The sequence below is a fragment of the Pelodiscus sinensis genome, chromosome 19 (assembly GCF_049634645.1).
Source record: "Pelodiscus sinensis isolate JC-2024 chromosome 19, ASM4963464v1, whole genome shotgun sequence".
In the NCBI taxonomy this organism is placed as follows: domain Eukaryota; kingdom Metazoa; phylum Chordata; order Testudines; family Trionychidae; genus Pelodiscus; species Pelodiscus sinensis.
This window is the reverse complement of record NC_134729.1, coordinates 18017863-18037727: the sequence shown is the minus strand read 5'-3', so window position 1 is coordinate 18037727 and position 19865 is coordinate 18017863. Positions and strand designations below refer to the sequence as shown.

The following is a 19865-nucleotide window of genomic DNA, read 5'->3' as shown; positions in this document are numbered from 1 at the left end:
ATTTTTTTCCATCTGCGTGCGGAATAAATGTTTCTGTGTGCACAGAGGCATGTGCAGGTGTGCACCACCAGTAGAAACCAGGTGTGCATGCTGGGAGCACACTGCTGATGAGCTGGGTGGCATTTAAATCTGTCCTGGGCAGACACCCAAGCACTCAGCGTACAGGGAACGCTGGTCGTGCCCCAGGACTGGGCGGTGGAATGTCGGGCCCTGGGACTCCTTGCTGCAGGGGGATTAGGTGAGCAGTGGGGGGGCTAAGGCAGCAACCTGCCTGTCTTCAGGGGCGGCCTGTGACTATAGGCAGACTCAGCTGCTGCCTAGGGCACCGCCTTCAACAGGGCACCCAGGGCGCCCGATGATGACATCACAGAGTGTCCGGGGCGCCCGATGATGACGTCAGGGTGGCCGAGGCACCCGATGATGACGTCACAGAGTGTCCGGGGCGCCCGATGATGACGTCACAGGGTGGCCGAGGCGCCCGATGATGACATCACAGAGTGTCTGGCGTGTCCGATGATGACGTCACAGGGTGTCCGAGGCACCCGATGATGACGTCACAGAGTGTCCGGGGCGCCCGATGATGATGTCACAGAGTGTCTGGGGCGCCCGATGATGATGTCACAGGGTGGCCGAGGCGCCCGATGATGACGTCACAGAGTGTCTGGCGTGTCCGATGATGACGTCACAGGGTGCCGGGTGCCCGATGATGACATCACAGCCTCCTGCTGAAGTAACACCGGGGTAGCCAGAGCGGCTGTGTCAGCCACTTGAGCTGGGGCCTGGAGCCCCTGCCTGCTTGGCGAACTGCTGGTAAAAGCACCACCGCCCTGGAGGGAAAGGTTTGGGGGGGGACAGGACCTGACCGGGAGCTGTAATAGGGGTTCACTCCAGAGTGAAGACAGCCCTGGGTGAATCATGGCACAACGGCGGGATGCACCCCCGAGACGGGCAGGGTGACAAAACAGTGAGAGCGTTTACACTACAATACAAACTACTTTCGCTGGGGGAAAACACCCAGTTTTGGGGATAAAAAACATCCAGCCCGGCAAGCGACTTTTGTCTTTTCCCTTCCCTTTATTGGTGACAGAGAGCCAGGGTGAACTCTGCTCTTTGTTTTGTCGAGAGAATGGGCTTCCACCAGTATCCCCCAAGGCCTGCCCTGAGGGCTGTGCTCAGTGTCCTGTGATCTCTGCTGCCCTGCAGGCCTGCGCCCCTCCCCTTTCAAAGCTCCTGGAAGTGTCTGACAACTGAGGGAGCTGCTCCGTTTGGGGAACAAACAAAGAACAAACCATTGAACTGCTCCTGTTCCACCGGACTAGGAACCCAGCAGCAGGCTGGGGGAAGGGACGGAGAGACAGCTGTGCTGCTTTGACATTCTTTAGCACGGAGAGCGCACAAAGCTACGAGGGAGTCCCAAGAAGCGCAGGGATCGGCTCTGCCTTCCCACAACACTGCCCTGCGGCATGCTCACCCACACTGCATCACTCTGTCCACAGGGTGTTAGCCATGTGGCCACCAAACGCCGACAAAGGGAGGCAGAGAAACCGGTCTGAGCCGTTTTCACTTTGGGTGACTTTTGCACGGTGCCAGCACTATGGTCACCAAACCGTCCCCGCGCAGGTGGAGCCTCGCTCACAGTGCTCAGGACGCCGGCTTGGCCAGCCGCTGGGAACCCCCCAAACCACGTCTCTCCACAAACCCATTTTGTATGTTGCCAGTGGCCACCCTCGCCCCAGCAACGGAGCCGTGCCGAGATACCGGGCCAAGAGGCATTCCGGACACAGCTTCTGGAGCAGCTTTTGGGGTGGGGACCACACTGCCTGCGGGCTCCCACATTCGGTCGGGGAAAGCCCAGAGCGGCGCTCTGAGGCGGACCCAAGTAAATATTTTATTAGCCATCACTTAGCGGATGTTTCGCTAACGGTTCTATCGCTGTCATCATAATGGGCTTTATTAAATGCTTCTGTCAGGACGCCAATACCAATCTCTCGGCCAGGGACAGGGCACTGCCCGGCCTGGGGCCTCAAGGGTCTTTCAGGCTTCGGAGTCCAGAAGGAAAGAATTGCTGCTCCAGAAAGCCCCATTCCCATCACTGCCACGACAACCCCTCTGAAAGCCGGGTCCCCCCCTTTGCTACCATGGGAACCCCACTCAGCTCCGGCCCACTGCTGCCACGACAACCCCTCTGAAAGCCGAGTCCCCCCCTTTGCTACCATGGGAACCCCACCCAGCTCCGGCCCACTGCTGCCACGACAACGCCTCCAAAACCCAGCCCCGCCTTAACACTCCACCCCATCCGGCAGGCACCTCCCGCCCAGGTGCACTCTGGGTACCGGCTCCACCCAGCTGCTTTCATCATGCGAATCCCTGTCGAAAACCCACCTCTAGCCTCATCGCCTGCCACCCAGATCTACCCATCATCATGGACACTCTCCTAGCCCTCCACAGCCGAGGGTGCTTTCTCTGGGTAGCACCCTCCACCCCAGACTTTCCGTAGGCCTGTGTGGGGCCCCAGGGGTTCCACTTGGGCACCTGCAGCTCAGACTGGCATGGTGCAATGCAATGCCATGTGCTGGGGAGGACCCATCCCTCCAGGCCGCCCCCAGAAGGGACCCTTACTCCCCTACCTGAGTCCTTGCTGAAGGCCAGCTGCAGGGCCGTGCCCTGGCCGGGCTCTGGAAGAGGCTGGGGAGGACGGAGGTTTCCAGCCCTGGATGGGCCCTGAAAGGTCATGGGCTTGACATAGGAGTGTGCAGGGGGAGGAATCCTCGTTAGCGCCTGACTGATGAGTGACGAACGGCAAGAGCATGCTCCATGGGGTCCCCGCCCCAGCTCCCAGCGGGTGAAGGATCAGTCTCCTAGCCCAGGGCCATGGCCTGCGCCTGGCAGGTTTGGATCCTTGTGTGACGGTGCGTTGGGGTCCCCCGTCTCCTGCACCCTGAAATGGCACAAACAGACTGCACCAGCCAGTGGAATAGAGGAAGTTTATTGCCTCTCCAGGTTACAGCACAGCACAGATGTAGTCTGGTCACAGAGCTGGGCTAGGATGCCTCAGGCCCCCTTGAGATGGGGGAGACTGGGCCCCTAAACTCCAGCCCCTTTCCCTAGGCTGTCTCCTCCATGCTCTCAGACAGCAACTAACCAACACTCTTCCAGCCCTGCCCCCCATCCAGGGCAGCATCCACCTTCCTTTGTTCCTCTCCATGGGGGGTGTCTGGCCATTCTGGTTTGCATAGTGACTCATCCTGTTTTGCTGGGTCCTGGTACCCACGGCAGCAGTGGGGGTTACCCCAGAGCCAGCAGCATAGAAACCAGCCAGGTACCCCCACTACGTCACACCTTGCCAAAAGATCAGGACCCTGGCCCATTGCACGGAGGGCCAAAGAAGGAGACACCCAGCCAGAAACCCCAGGGCTCGCCTCGCCTCCGTTGCCCATGGAGTGTGGTCACCCCGGATTTCCAGCAGCCTCCGCCCGGGCAGGAGAGGGGCCAGGGGCTTGTCCTTTGGCATGGAAGCCGTTTGTTGTTTGTACGAACGACCCCCCTGAACATGGGCGGCGAATGACACAGGCAAGGGAAGGCGTTGTCTTCCCAAGCTGCCCATGCACCCTGGACGCCAGGGAGGGCTGGGGCCAGACTGCCCGGCTCTCCAGCCACCCAGGAAGCGTCAGGCTGGGGCATGGATGTCCAGGTCTCCAGCCAGCCGAGGGGCCTGGGGATGTTCAGGGGCTGGGAGCAGTAACCTGGGGTGGGGGCTTGTTTTCCCCACCTGGGCGCTCGCCCACCACCCATGCCCCCCAGCCCTGGATTCAATTTCCCGGTGAGATGGTTCACCCTTCCCCCGAAGGAAAGGAAGAAGACGCGGGCGGACAGACGGACACAGAGGCTGCGGGGACAGACAGACTCCAGGCACCCAGGGAATTGGACAGACAGACGGAGGGAGGCAGTGAAAGCGACAGGAGGCCTCGGCTGTCTGGAGGTTTCCCCGCGCAGGGAGCCAGAGGTTACTCACAAGGACGCAGTGACGGCCGCACGGGAAGCCTGGGGAAAGGCAGTCGCACGGGAGCCGGCTGCCGAGGGAACCCCCTGGTCCCCCCCCACTCTAGCCGCCCACGCACACGCCACATCTATTATTTGCCAGGGAGCCCTCGTGAATTATGCATTCGCGCCGCTTGGGTTTCCCAGGGATGGGATTCAGAGGCAGCTACTGGAGGGAGGGAGAGGGGGAGGGGGACCCTGCTTCCTGGCGTCACCCCTAGGAGGTTCAGCGCAGTGTTGGGCCAGGCCAATGCGGGGGGAAGGGGCTATGAGCACTGCCCCCCCCCCCCGAGCTGCTGTGCCCCCAAACGTGGGCCGCATGGAAAATTGGGCCTGTGCTGCCAGGGGCATATCAGGTTCCTGCCCCGTGCCACAGACAATGGGCACCAAGCCGCAGGTGGCACCAGGGCCAGGCGTTCATTTCAGTAAAGACGCCGTCTCGCCTGCCAGGCCAGGCCACAAGCCAGCAGGGGCAGGGACAGGCTAGGCGGGGAGCTCCCAGCTTCTCCGCCTGGTGGTTTCTAGGACTTCCAGGGCAGGAGTCAGGCCCCTAAAAGCCTCGGCGGGAGCTGGGCCAGGCTCCCAGGCGGCACCACCAAAGGTCTGGGCAGCGACTCAGACAGCGGGCGTGTTCCTCCCCAGAGGCGGCCGCACTTCGTGGGCCCAGTGGGCACCACGCATGGGGCAAAATGCGACTCAGTCTGCTAAGCCCCGGGGGCCCCTAGAAATGGCAGATAGGGCCACGATCACCCCCCCAAGCTGGCCACGCAAGCCTGAACTTTGGGGTGCTCCTGCACCAAGCTCTGCCATTCCTCCCGCCGCCAAAGTATTAACCCCCTTCCCACGGTGAGAGGAGATTTCGCTTTCCCGCGTGCCTGTTACTCCCACCCACACCAGCCAGTTAAACAGGGGCAGGGGACTGGCCGCCTCCCTCTGCAGCTGGTACCTTCTGGCCGTCCTAAGGCGCTGTGCTCTAAAGTCCCCGCTAGCGCCTGTTGCTATTATTTCCATTACAGTAAATCTGGAGGCCGCATCGGAGCTCAGGGCCTCCTGGTGACCGGGGCTGCACAGATGCTGCCCCAGGGGGAGATACCATCTGAATAAAGCAAAGGAAGCTAAGTTCCCCGCTGTTTTACCGGTGGGGAAACTGAGGCCCAGAGAGAGTCAGTGACTTGGCCAAGGTCATGCAAGGACTGGACCGAGCACAGGTCTCCGGAAGCCCAGCCCAGCTGGGTCACTGCAAGGCCAGCTTGCTGGTTCGTACCTTGGCTGCACGTGGGGTAACAGCTGGATCCCAGAGGGCACCCCGCTGCTGGGCAGAGAATCCAGAGGCAAGGATCACCCTGTGTCACCCGCAGCAGGGGGACCCCCCGACCCACCCACCCGCCTCTCCAGCTCCACCCGGATCCCAGCAGGGCTTGGCGGAAGGCGGAGCTGGCTTATCTTAGGAACGTCGAGCTGGATGGGGCTCTGAGGCCAGACCCAGGACAAAACCGAGGCCGGCCCCCCAGCCTCCCTGGCCCTTGGTTTTCCTTATGTCTAACCTAAATCTCCCTTGCTGGATATTAAGCCCCTTACAGGGTATCACAGGCAGGGGGAGGCGTTGCCTTGCCAAACCGCCAGCCTGGCCCCACCCACATGCCACCCCTAGAATGCCCACTGTAGGCTACTGGGGGCAGAGCGTGGCTGCCCCCCAGCGCCCACCCTCCCCGCGCTCTGGGGCCAGGGAGACTGGGGGGGCGGCTTGGCTTCCAGGGCCAGGGCTTGGAGACTTAACATACACATAAGAACATCAGAACGGCCAGGCGGGGTCAGACCAAAGGTCTATCCAGCCCAGTGTCCTGTCGGCCGACGGTGGCCGATGCCAGATGCCCCAGAGGGAGGGAACACAACAGGGAATCCTCACGTGATCCCTTCTCTGTCACCCACCTAAAGAGAAACTGAGGCTAGAGACACCATTCCTCCCCATCCTGGCTCATGGCCATTGATGGACCTAAGCTCCATGAATCTATCTCGCTCTTGTTTGAACCCTGTTAAAGTCCTGGCCTTCACAGCATCCTTTGTCAAGGAGTTCCACAGGTTAACTGTGCTTGCCTTTTCAGATCCATCCTACCTTTACCCACGCTCCAAGCCTGCCTCCCCTCACACACTCTTACCTTCTCATTTTTGGTCCCACCCCAGAGCCTGGGGAGCCCCAAAAATCTACTAGCTCAGGCCCCCCTAAGCTTGGATGTGGGGCATGTCTTCCGCCTTCTTAGTTGAGAGCCACTTTTTTTCCCCTTCTCACTTACTCATGACCCCACTGATTTTTCTGTGGGTCGGCAGCCCCTGACCCGAAAAAGTTTCCCCGCCCCGGAGTTAAACGATCCCACAAGTGCGTCTGTCAAATGCTGGCTGAGGTGCAAATCCATTCAAAACATTCCTGGACCTTGGGTAGGTGGAAAACAGCCCTCGCCCCTCGGGGAACTCTGGGGTCCGACAGAGCAGCTGCTGCAGAGGCTGCTGCTAAAAATAGATTTGGACGGTCAAAAGGTTCCGTGCCGGCGATTTATTTATGATCCTTTGGTTGTTTCCTGCCTAGGAGACGAGGGCAGGATCCCGGGGGGGGTGGGAGAGGATAAAAACCAAGCAGGCAGCATGGGAACGCAGGGTCAGGACGGCTGCCTTGGAGAATTCTACAGCAGAAAACCTCCACGGGGAGAAAATCGGGGGTGTAAAGCACTATGTAGCCTGAACAAGATCTAACGACGCCACGGCAAAGCCTGATTAGAAATAATGCCCTGATTTTTAATGGAGCGGGTGACTAACGGCTGAGACAAATTCTTAGGGAAGGGAAGGGTCCAGTCCCCATGCCATGTGGACTTCAGATCCACCCTGGAGCTGGTCTGAAAGATGCTTTCGCCAAACACAAGTCGTTTGGCTCACGATGGGGGTAGGGCCGCATTATGACTTCCACCATAATAATATCAATATTAAAAATAATTTTTGCTATAACTTTAAATACTTCAACATTTTTTTTTCTGTTTTAGGCAAAACGTAATAGATGTTCGTGGGCCCTAAAAGTTTCATTTTTTTCTGATGTGAGAAAAAAATGAAAACATTTTCTTCAGCCCTAAAAGTTCATTTTTTTCTCCTGAATTTAAAAGAAATTAAAACATTTTCGTGGGCCCCTAAAAGTATCGTGGGCCCTAGGCACTGTGCCTACTGTGCCTAATGGATAAGTCGGCCCTGGATGGGGGCAGCAAGAGGGAACTTTCGGGCCTGTAACACACAGGAGGTCAGACGAGAGGATCCATTGGCCCCTGCCGGCCTGAAATACTAGAAATCCAAGAACAAACCTCTGAGATGGACTTTAAGCGGCCCCAAATCAGCGTGTGTTGGGTTCTTTTAATTTGCCACCTGTTTTCAGGCTTTTTCCCATAACCAGCAGAGTCCGAACCTTGCTGGTCTGTCTTTAATAGAAGCCGCGAGTCTTGGGTAACCACAGGATTCCAGCAGCTGGTGATTGCAGTGCCAAATATGGTGAAGGCAGCAGCAGAGAGGCAGGCCAAGAATCAAAACTCCTTGCTTCCAGTCCAGCTGTTAGGATACGGCTTTTTTCTGTCACCGTCTCACGTGGCCTTCTTATCAATAAACTAGGGCAATGAAACCTAAATGGAGCTACTATAAGGCGGGTGCATAACTGGCTGCAGAACCGTTCTGAGAGTCGTTATTAACGGTTCACAATCCTGCTGGAAGGGCAGAACAAGGGGGGTTCCGCAGAGGTCTGTTCAATCTTCAGCAACAATTTAGATATCGGCATAGAGAGGACGCTTATTAAGTTTGCAGATGATACCAAGCTGGGAGGGGTTGCAACTGCTTTGGAGGACAGGGTCATAATTCAAAATGATCTGGACAAATTGGAGAAATGGGCTGAGGTCAATAGGATGAAGTTTAATAAGGACAAATGGAAAGGACTCCACTTAGGAAGGAACAAGCCGTGTCACACATGCAGAGTGGGAAGCGACTGTCTAGGAAGGAGTCCTGCAGAAAGGGATCTAGGGGTCAGAGTGGCCCTCGAGCTAAATAGGAGTCAACAGTGCGATGCTGTTGCAAAAAAAGCAAACGTGATTCTGGGCTGCATGGACAGGAGTGTTGTGAGCAAGATACGAGAAGTCCTTCTTCCGCTCTGCTCTGCGCTGAGTAGGCCTCTGTTGGAGTCTTGTGTCCAGTTCTGGGCCCCACATTTCAGGAAAGATGTGGGGAAATTGGAGACGGTCCAGAGAAGAGCAACAAAAAGGATGAAAGGTCTAGAGCCCATGAGCTAGGAGGGAAGAATGAAAGAGTTGGGTTTGTTTTGTTTAGAAAAGAGAAGACTGAGAGGGGACATGAGAGCCGTTTTTAAGTATCTATCGAATAGGGTGTTAAAAGGAAGAGGGAGAAAAATTGTTCTTCTTGGCCTCTGAGGATGGGACAAGAAGCAATGGGCAGCAAGGGAGGTTTAGGTTGGACATTAGGAAAAAGTTCCTGTCAGGGTGGTGAAACACAGGAATAAATTGCCTAGGGAGGTTGTGGAATCTCCATCTCTGGAGAGATTGAAGAGCAGGTTGGACAGACACCTGTCAGGGATGGGCTAGACAGGGCTGGGTCCTGCCGTGTGCGCAGGGGATGGGACTCAATGACCCGAGGTCCCTCCTAGTTCTAGCGTTCTATGATTCTCTGATTCTATTTTGCGGCTCCACAGGTACAGAGCCGGTACCCAAGGGGCTGCTGTTTTCAGCTGGCTCCCCAGCACCTTCGGTTCAGTCCATCCGGCAGCCAGCCCTGGACTGGCTACACGAGCAGGCTGCTCAGTCCAGGATCGGGGTCTCTGTCGTGGCCAGGTGTGCTGTGACCACGTGTCTCCCGCCGTTCTCCACTGGGAAGGGGGAATCCGCCATTGTTCTCTGCAGCACCTGCCGCGTACTGTGTCCTGCAGATCGGGCCAGGCCTACCTCGAGAACCAGATCAGCGTAAAACCCTTGAGATGCTCCCCTCCCCCAATTAATCCGAGGCTCCGTTTATTCGCCGGCTGGATTCTGAGTCTCTTAGGGGCACGTTTCCAAGCTTTCACCCCCAGCCAGGAAAATCCACCCCTCCCCTCTGCCTGTGCAAGGAAAGTTGAGATTCAACCTGAGCCCCAGGACACGGGGAGGGAGCCACAAACACCTACCAGCGAACAGGCCCTTGGTTTCCACCACACTGACCAGCCCCAGAATGCAAAGCCAAGCGTGGGGGGAGAAAAGTCGCTGACGATCCCCCCTCCCTCCGCACCGATCCCCAGAACACACGGCCGGCGCCGATTACCTGCCTCCTTACCCCTTACCTGCCAGCTGTGGAGCTCGGTTCTGGGTCTTCGTCTAGAGCGGGGGGCCAGACCACTTCCTGCCAGACACCCGGCCCGGGCTGGGGCATGGGGCCCGCTGCCAGTTGGCCGTGGGACTCACCCGGGACCGGCTCAGGGGAGCCGACGGGGAAGACGCTTGAAAAGGAGATGGGCCGTAGCTGTCTGCCAGCCTGGGGGAGGCTCACAATCCCCGCTGCCGGCTGAGCTTTAGGGTCCCGCTCGGAGCTGGATGGGCGTGGGATCCGTGGGGTGAAGGGTGGGCGCCCGCCCCCACACGCAGGGCTTTCTCTGCTCCGGCTGGCGACCTTGACGCCTCCCCCTGCATCCACCTGCTCTTGCCAAGCGGGGAGGGTTATTTTTAGACAGGAGTCACTCTCCTCGCATCCTTATTGTTATTGGCTGGGGCCGACCGTCTCTGTCCCCGGCTGCCAAATTCTGGCCTCTCCCTCCCTCCCCAGCCCTGCGGCTCGGAGAGCGAGCGGGTTCCAGAGGCAGACGGGGGCTGCACGCAGCACAGGGCCGTCGGCAAGTCCTTCTGCGCTGCCTCCACATCCCCCCCCCCCCCGTGTGACTCCGGCACAGAGGAGCCCGCTGCCCCTTGGCGCTGTCCCTCGTCTGACTGTTCCCAGCTCCTCTCCCATCAAGGTCCACTCAGACCAGCCTCACCTGGCAGGTGTTTTAAACCCGGCTCCCCCCAGCCCTCCAGCCTCCTCGTCGTTCTTCTTGCCCTGCTCAGAACTCCCTCCAGTTTGTCAATAACCGTCTGGTTTGCAGGGAGCGGGGTGCCTCCCAGGGCAGAGTCAGAGGGTGTCGGTCTCTCTCACTACCCTCCCCAAGAGACAGCTGCAGGACTGGGTGGGGTGTCCGACCCCAGCCACCCATGGGCACCCCCATGACCACAACACCCACACGCCGGGATCTCCTGTCCTACAGAATCGCAGCCTTTCCTAAGCAGGAGATTACACAAACCTACAGACACCAAGACACGTCTACACTAAAGCCATCGGCCTGCTCTAGCTCTTGGTCAGGGTGTGTCTTGGACAGATGGGGCCATGTCAGCAGAAGCCCCAATACAAACCCAAGTTCCCCCCTCAAAAATGTACATTTGTCACTACAGCATACTTCACTCCTGGGGCTCCAATAAGCTATCCCCTAGCATAGCATGCCGGTAGGGCTGTGCCAGCAACACTATCCAAGCATAGCCCTGGCCGAGACTATTGGCTTCTGCACAACTCGTGTTCCAGCCTCAACCACCTTTGTTTACCATGGCTTGCCTAGAACTTGGTACCGCACACAGACACGCCTAGTGGTTCAATATCGAACTGCAAGCACCTACCTTTACACATCCCCTTCCCCCATTCTGGTGCACTCTGCCCTCATCAATTTTCCAACTGTTAGTGGTAGCGGCTAGTGTTCTGAAAATCAGTGACCAGACAATCAGATTCCCGTATCTAGCCATTGACTGGCTGTGTGATCTTGCGCAAGCCACGCCCCTCTCCCTCAGTTTCCCCGTATCTAAAATGAGGGCTATAACTTTGCCCACAATAGAAGAGCTCTCCCAGGCCCTCATAGATTGCAGTAACACACCTGTTATTGTGATTCTGCTCACACACACACACACACAATCGCACACACGCTCGGAATTTGTACCTGTCTCTGCAGCCGGGGGGAAATCTGTTGTCGGGATCTACGTTTACACGGTGGCTGCTGACTCCCCAGCGTTTGTTCTGCTTAATGCTGGGTAAATTCCACATCCGCAGCAAGACAAGGCTCCTCCTAACTGGTTTCTGCCTTTGAAGTCCCACCAGCCTGACCTCCCCTCTCCCGACACTTTTCCCCCTCGGCTTAGCGGCTTAGCACGGAGCCACTTTCTCGTTTCCCCACGGCAGAGACTTTGAATGTGCTTTCTGTGATCTCGGCACGGAGCAGATTCCAGAGTTAGCAGAATGCCTGAAATTTAACTCTTTCGTGACCAAGGCCCGGCGAGCACGCTATTCCCCAAAAAACTATGGAGACACTCCCCGGAGAAGGAACACCGGCCTGGTTTATTCCTGGCTGCAGGAGCAACACAGCCGGCCCTCCCAGCATCGCCGGAATGGCTGCAGAAGTCCGCCTGTCACAAAGAAGCCAGGCCACCAAACTCCGGCTTGTCTGCTCATATTCTAACCTGCGGGCTCCACCCTGAGCAGGAGAGCAGCCCCACGCTTACACTAGGGAAGTTAAAAGGCCTGGCCATGCAGCATTCCTTCCGGCCTAGGAATCTCTATGCCCCATTCACAGCGCCTCTGGCCTGTCTTTATTCAGCAGGATGAGAAAACAGGAGCCCTTATCCTACGTAGGCAGAAAAAAGCCACCCACCGTGGTCGGGGGGGGGGGGGGGGCATGCTTATCCGCCCCCTGCCCTGCCTTTGTAAATTCCCAGGCACCTCTGCCTGTCTCCCCTCCCGCCCCTCGGCACGAGCTAGCCGCAATCGATGGCGCAGAACGGGCGCAGCTGCTGCTCTCCGGAGCTGGGGGCAGGGCCGGGGAAGCCGCTGCGAATCGTGACTTTGCCAAGTGCCCGCAGCTGCACAAGAGTCGCGCTCTGCCGCTCGCCCGCCCCTGCGTCGATCAAGGCTCGAGGAGGGAGACAAAGGACGAGCGCCAGGCCAGCCGGCTCTAATTTGGTTTTCATGCCAGTGCAATTGGTCTTTGAGGGGCCTGGCACTGTCCTCCCCGCCCCTGGCACCTACCCAGCTCAGAAGGGGGCTGATGCCTTCTTTGCAATTCACTCGGAGGCCACGCTGGGGTCCCCGTGGTGCGGCACAGCCCCAACGAGAAACCGGCCCTGCCCCGAACCGCTTTCAGGCAAAACGCTCCAAGGGTGAGCAGGGAAACTGAGGCACGGAGCAGACAAAGCTGGGAATGACCGCAGGGACTCCATGCGGCAGGGACCATCTCCCAGGCAATTCCCAGGGGGGTGATCAGGGCCAGGAGGGTACCCCAACACATCCAGACCAGGGACTCAATGGCCCTGCCCCCCCCCCAAGTGCAGGGACAGGGAACCAAGCCCCCAGCCCCTTGTTTCTGAATATTCAATGGGAGCCCCCCCCCTCCAAGAGACAAACCCACCCCCCCAGTCCTACCCCCGAACTTCCCCCCACCCTTGCGCCTGAGGGATGGAACAAGCCTCCCACCCCGACTCCGCTGGGAAAGAAAGCCCCCCCCCTTCCCCGCTGCCTTCCAGTTCTGCCCTGCATCCCCCCCCCAGGAGGCCCGCACCCTGCCCCCTGCTGCCTAGGGGGCAATGGGGGGGGGGGGTATTTTCTCCCTCCTCCTCCTTCCAAGCAGGGCTCCTGCATTCCAGGAATCCCCCCCCCCCCCCCATGAGATCAGCATCCGCCTCCGTGCCGCATGGGGAAGCCCGGTGGAGGATTCCTGGCGCGTGACTGCCTCCCCCCCCCGCCTCCGCCTCCGCCCCCGCGCTGGCTCCTGGCGCCCCCCCTTTCCTCTGCAGCGGAGATGCCCCGTTGCCATGGCAGCAGGCAGACCCTGCCTCCCCCCCTCCCCGCCACGAGGAAAGGCAGCTGGACCATCCATCAACCAGCCTCCCCCGAGCCTGGCTCCGACTCACGGGGGTGGCAGCTCTGAGCTGGCAGGATTCCCCCTCCGAAAATAAACCAGGCGGGGGGGGAGGGCATCCCCCACACGGAGGGATTCCCCAGCCGCTGACAGGAGAGGGGGTTGGAATTTACCAGGGGGAGACCAGCTGGGCGATGGGGGGGTCAGGGAAATCCGGGGGGGGGGATATTCCAAGCTGCTCCTGCAAGCAGCTGGGAGCGAGACTCGTATCTGCAGAGACAGTGGTGGGAGATGGGGGGAGGGGACACGGGGCTCCCACTGCAGGAGAGGAAATCCCCCCCCCCCCAACACACATCCCTACGGGCCAGGTCTGCTCTGGGAGGGGGGTTGCCGGGGTACATAGGCCTGCCAGGGCATGCCCCCCCCATCACAGCCACCTTGCCATGGGGGGTATGGGGAGAGCCAGAGGGAGACACGGGAGGAGCCAAAGAAATCCCTCCTGCCCCCCCACCTTCCCCATTCCTGGGGGGGAGGGGCTGCTTTGCTCATCCCACAAACCCCACCAGGGACGTGACCCCAGCAGGCGGGATCCCCTGGATAGCAGCCTACTCCTGCTACCCGCCAAGGGAGCCGCTCCCGCTGCTCAGATGGTAAAGTGCCACCCGTCACGGCGTCGCCCCCCAGCGCGGACACAGGCCCGGCACAGCGGGGAAGTGAAGCTGGGAGCAGCCGCCAGCCGCACCCCTGCTCTCAAAAGGCGGGGGGGGGGGGATCGGGGAGATGGCTCCCGTTGGCAGGAGCCTGGGGCCAATGGACACAGAGAGGGGGAGACCCATCAACCCCGGGTAGCACCCCACGGCCAGCAACTAAACCAAGACTCCTTCCAAGCGTCCCCATCTCGCCCCCAACACACACACACGCACCCCCAGTCCCAGGACAGCAGGCACGACCCAGGAGGGCCAAGCACAGACCCCATCAGGATGTGGCCGGCACCCTTGGAAATTGCATTGTGGAAGCCTGTGGCCAAGAGCAGTGAGGCCTAGTGGTCGGGCACTGGACGGGGAATGGAGGGAGGAGGAAGAAGAGATTTGGGCCCTAATCCTGGCTCCACCGTTGCCTGCTGAGGGACCTGGGGCAAGTCCCGTCACTGCTGCGTGCCTCAGTTTCCCCTCCCACCCTTCCTCTATTCAGCCTGTGAGCTCTTTGGGCTTGTCTCTGGCTGTCGCCCGGCATGGATGGGACACGCCCGTTGCTGCTGTGATCCCAGTAATAACGATGGGCCCCACTGGGGCTAAATACCTGGGGACTTGCCCCACGTACAGCCAGGAAGGCCAGGCCGGCTGCTCTCTGCTTCCAGGGGGCCCATCCATCACCATGTGGTCCAGCTTCCCTGGGGGAGAGCGAGGCAGCTAAACGAGATGCCGAGCAGATTCCACGGCTCTTACCCACAGCCGCGGCCCCCACGCCCAGCCACAAGCACGGGGCTCGCGGGCCCAATCCAGGGGTGGGGGGCAGAGCTCTGGGGTGCCTGGTCCCTTGCGGCTCTCCGTGTAATTTACAAGCCTGAAGGGAGGGGGGGATGTTGCAGAGTTTAACCCCTTCTGTTCCAAGTGCCAGGGCAAGAAGATCCACCCCCCCCCCAGTCTCTTCTGCCCACCCTGCACCCCCCCAGCCCATGCCATGGCTTCTAGCAAGGGGCCTGAAAATGTGTCTCTTGCACAGACGCCAGCTGTTTCAGGTCACAGCCCCCGGGGTGCTGGGCTGGGGCCTGACCCCAAGACAGGCCTCCTAGAAGCAGAGTCACCAGGCAAAGCTGGGTGGGGCGGGGTTGTGAGAGCACAGGGCTGCCAGCTCTTAGAACAGGCGAGTGGCCAGGGGGAGGCAGGGAGGCAAAGGAAGCCCCCTCCGGCAGCACCCACTGCTCCGCCCACCCCCTACCTCTCCATCCCCACCAATGCCCCTCAGCCCTGAACCCCACCTGTTCCACCCCCAGCTCCCCACACATGCTGCTTGGCCGCTACCCCCTGGCCCAAGCGGCAGCTACCCCCCCATCTGAGTCCTGGTGCTTCATCAGAAACCCTCCCCCGCCGGCTCTGTGCCCCGCGCTGGAGTCCAACCAGCCTTGTCTCACTTACACCCCAAGTCCCGCGGCTTCGAAACTCTCCTGGTGGATCGGCAGGATCGGCGCGTGTCCTTGGGCTGCCTTTGGGACGGCGCGTCGCTATCGCATCTGCCATCGGATTCCTCTTGCTTCTCTCCCGCACGCACCCCGCCGGCTGCTGAGACCCGCCGCAGAGCAAGGGCCCCGCGACCTCTAAAAGACCCCCAGGGATTGGCTGACCTTATCCCGTCCCGCCCGGCACCTGCCAGCTGACACGCTCAGACACCAGCTTCAGCTGGAGGGGAAAGATTTTGGAGATGGGAGAGAGAGGACGTGACTTGCCCAAGGTTGCACGCTAGGTCGGTAGCAGAGCCTGGGATAGACCCAGAAACCCTGATTCCCCGTCTCCCACCCCGTTCGGAGCATGAGGCCAAATTCAACAGCCCCCCACATCATCTCCAGCACTGTGGGGAGAACCCAGGAGTCTAGACTCCCAGTCCCCAGTTTTACCCAGTAGAGCAGGGCTACTCAACACGCAGCCCGTGGGGCGGTTTGGGTTTACATGAGGCTCAACAGGTGGGATCCTTTGAACGTGGCCCCCCTGGGACCACGCTCCCCAATGGTGACACGGCTCCCTGGCGGGGTGAGCACTGAAAGACACAAGCGGACGGGCTGGCTGGCACAAACGGGTGCAGGGTGTCGGCGTTTCTAGGCCCTAGGGAGGAGGTGCCGGGAGCACCGGGGCACTGTGGGACGTGTCGGCTGCTTAGCCTTGTGCGCAGAGCCGGAGAGGTGCCGACTGGCCACGTTTGGGTCGGGCGCCGCGGCTTAATCTTTGTATTCATGCCCGGCAATGTGAAAGAAGCTATTTGCATATATTTGCATATATATTTGCATGGATATGCAACCTCACTTAAGTTGCGGCCCTCGGCAGGTGCTGTGAATATCATTGTGGCCCCCGGGGCTTCCAAAGTTGAGTAGCCCTGGTCTAGACAATACTTCCTATAGAAGCCGGGTGCTACAAGCAAAGCAGAAAAGCAGAGGCCCACGGCTCACACCGGATCAGAGCCCCAGGAGTGAAGAGCATGGGGGGAGGAGGAGAGCCCCCCCCCTGAAAGCCTGGTTTCTGGGGCCCTGGTTGGTTCAGGGGACTCGTCCTAACTCGCTTTTAACCCTTTCATGAGAGGCAGCCTCCCCCTCCCTTCCCCCGTGGCTACACAGGCCCCGTGCATGAACCGAACTCAAACGCTGGCATCGTGGCAGGATCAGGGCCTGTCCTGGCAAGATCTCGGGGGCAGGGCCAGTCTGAGTGGGGCACAAGGGGGCCTCAGTCGAGATGATCCCCAGGAAGCTCCACCTCGCACCCCTCCCAGCCCCGCCACCGGGTCCTGCCTCGTGCCCCAGCTGCACCGGAGCGCTGCTCCCATTCCGAGAATTGCAGGCCTCCCTTCCCGAGCCGAGGGCGCTGCCCAGATACAGCGGAGGACAGACCCTGCCTCTAAGTGCTCAGCGTCAGAGCGGGCCCAGGGGGGACCCGGACGGTGGAGAACCAGAGATGCGGGGATTTGCACGAGCTTGCAACGGGGGGAGACTGCGGAGAGCTGGGGACTGAACATGGATCTCCTGAGCCCCAGTCCAGGGCTCCAGCCATGAGGCTCGACTAAGAGTCCAGGGGGGAGAAACCAGGCTCTCTGGGGAGGGGGCTCTGCCCTTCCCCCTATGCTCTTCTCACTCCTGGGGCCCTTCGGAGCAATCGGCCCCAGTGGGGAACGGCCAGTGGCCCCGTGCAGCGGCTGGCAGCTGGGGCCATGGGATCAAGGGGCTATTGCTCTAGCTCAGCAGTTTGCAAAGGACGGGTCGCGGGAATGTCGGGCAGGTGGTCCTGTTGCCACAGGGGGATCAGGAGAGCAATTGGGAGGGGGGGGGGGGTCTGAGGCAGCTCTCTGCCCGTCCCAGCACCGCAGACTGCGCTGCGCCCCAGAAGTGGCCGCAGCAGGCCCGGCTCCTCGGCGGTGGTGGGGCACACACACTGCCCCTGCCCCCAGCACTAGCCCCACACTCCTACTGGCTGGGAACCTGCTGCTGGCGGCTTCTGGAGCGCAGCAGGGTCTGCAGGGCCAGGAGACCCCCCCACCCCTGTGGCACTGCTGCCCGGGCACCACTTGAAGTCAGTCCCTCCTGCCCCTGCCCCACCCCCCCCCAACACTGGAGTCCCTACTACACCCCAAAGCCCATCCTCCGCCCCACCCCAGAGCCCAGGCTCCACTCACATTCTGTCAGGTCGCGGCCTCAACAATTTTTGTCAACTGGGACACGAGAAAAAAAACGTTGGAACGCCCCTGTTCTAGCTCGCAGCCTTCCCGCCCTCCCCCACTGCAGAAGGGGGCTGGATCCCAGCAGGGGAAAGGCGAAGAACAGCCAAGTCAGTCCCCAGGTGACCCACACGGCCTCCCCTCCAAGCAGCTCCTTTAGACCCCTGGGGTCAACTCCATCCCAGGCCCCCGCAGAGTCCCACAGACCGGCCATGCAACCCCTCCGGGCACTCGCCCGCCTCACCACCAGGGCGGCCCTGTGAAAGGCACTGGGAGAGGACGGGTGAAACCATTCTGCAACTCGGGGGCTCTCCGGGGAGCCAGAGCCCTTCGCGTAAAGCCGTGCAACCCGACACCGGTCAGCTCACAAAGAGCTGGGGCCAGGCACAAGGAGCCATTGAGCAGCCCAGCCCCAGGGTGGCGCAGCGCCAGAGAGAAGCGACAAAGCCGGCGACAACAGCAACACAAACACACTCGCTACTCACAGGCAGCCGGCTGCAACCTGTCTGCACCAGGGAGACCAACTCAGCACCTCAGGGCACCAGCTGCTCCTGCCAACCCCCCTTTAAAGGGCCAGCAAGCATACTGGGAAAGGGAAGTACAGACTTGGGGCTATCGGCTCTCCCAGCTTCTAGGGAAGCAGGATGAACAGTGCAGGGTGATGCTCAGGGATTTCTCCTCTGGGCTCCAGGGAGTCACGCCAGCCTCGCGGCTTGACCCGGCCTCCTGTTGCAGCAGAGATATTGGCTGAGTGTGACTCCAGCAGCCCGCTCGGCTCTAGCCTGGCCACAAAGCGTGGGAAGGAAGCTGGTGCCTTCTGCCCATTTTACAGATTCCAGCATTCAACCATTTGGGCTCCAAAATAAAGGCAAAGCAGGGAGGCGGGGGCCAACTGTCACGTTACTGGATTTTAAGGGGAGCAGCCAGATCACTGCTGCACCCATGGAGGGGGGGTTGCCCCAAAGTCTGTACAAAGGGGGCCATGTGAGGTGTCGAATGAAAGCTTCTTTTCTACTGATTCTATATATGCTACTCATGTACTTGTGTGATGTCTGGGTGTAGCGTTATGAATACGGACTCTGTGCTTATACTGGGAATGTTCTCCGTCTGAGACACAGCAATGGCCCTAGACTGCCTGTTGTAAAGAGCAATTGTTCAGTCAATGACTATGCTAATTAGCGAGACTCCAGGAACAATGGCTCTCAAGGTGCCCAACGCACACCTGAGAGATGGATCTGGAAACCTGCAAACCAGCCAATATCGCGGCTGATTACAGACTCATAGAATCCTAGAATACTAGGACTGGAAGGGACCTCGAGAGTCATCGAGTCCAGTCCCCTGCCCCCATGGCAGGACCAAATACTGTCTAGACCATCCCTGATAGACATTTATCTAACCTACTCTGAAATATCTCCAGAGATGGGGATTCCACAACCTCCCTGGGCAATTTATTCCAGTGTTTGACCACCCTGACAGGAACTTTTTCCTAATGTCCAACCTAAACCTCCCTTGCTGCAGTTTAAGCCCATTGCTTCTTGTCCTATCCCCAGAGGCCAAGATGAACAAATTTTCTCCCTCCGCCTTATGACACCCTTTTAGATACCTGAAAACAGCTCTCATGTCCCCCCTCAAGTCTTCTCTTTTCTAAACTAAACAAACCCAGTTCTTTCAGCCTTCCTTCATAGCTCATGTTCTCTAGACCTTTCGTCATTCTTGTTGCTCTTCTCTGGCCCCTCTCCAATTTCTCCACATCTTTCTTGAAATGCGGTGCCCAGAACTGGACACAAGACTCCAACTGAGGCCTAACCAGCGCAGAGTAGAGCGGAAGAATGACTTCTCATGTCTTGCTCACAACACCTGTTCATGCAGCCCAGAATCACGTTTTGCTTTTTTTCCCCCCACACTGCTGACTCATATTCAGCTTGTGGTCCACTCTAACCCCTAGATCCCTTTCTGCCGTGCTCCTTCCTAGACAGTCGCTTCCCATTCTGTATGTGTGAAACTGATTGTGCCTTCCTAAGTGGAGCATTTTACATTTGTCTTTATTAAACTTCACCCTGTTTACTTCAGACCATTTCTCCAATTTGTCCAGATCATTTTGAATTATGACCCTATGCTACAGAACAGTCGCAGCCTCTCTCAGCTTGGTATCATCTGCAAACTTAATGGCTACGTCTAGACTGGCATGATTTTCCGGAAATGCTTTTAACGGAAAAGTTTTCCATTAAAAGCATTTTTGGAAAAGAGCATCTAGATTGGCACGGACGCTTTTCCGCAAAAGCACTTTTTGCAGAAAAGCATCCTGGCCAATCTAGATGCACTTTTGCGCAAAAGAGCCCTGATCACCATTTTCGCGATCGGGGCTTTTTTGCGCAAAACAAATCTCAGCTGTCTACACTGGCCCTTTTGCGCAAAAGGGACTTTTGCCTGAATAGGAGCAGCATAGTATTTCCGCAAAAAGCACTGATTTCTTACAGTAGGAAGTCAG

At 59.0% G+C, this 19865-nt stretch overlaps 1 protein-coding gene across 3 annotated transcripts in view; it reads right to left on the bottom strand.

The window, feature by feature from the left end:
- KCNN1 (potassium calcium-activated channel subfamily N member 1) overlaps positions 1 to 11528 on the bottom strand; it is a 65653-nt gene extending 54125 nt beyond the window's left edge. Inside the window, exon 1 of one of the 3 annotated variants that reach the window (XM_075902761.1) lies at positions 11054 to 11528. The gene's annotated coding sequence lies outside the window, so the exon portion shown is untranslated. Of the gene's footprint in view, positions 1 to 2627; positions 3379 to 9382; positions 9859 to 11053 lie in introns of those variants that run through there. The other 2 variants (XM_075902760.1, XM_075902762.1) reach the window with 2 other exon arrangements.
- Positions 11529 to 19865: the final 8337 nt, after the last annotated feature.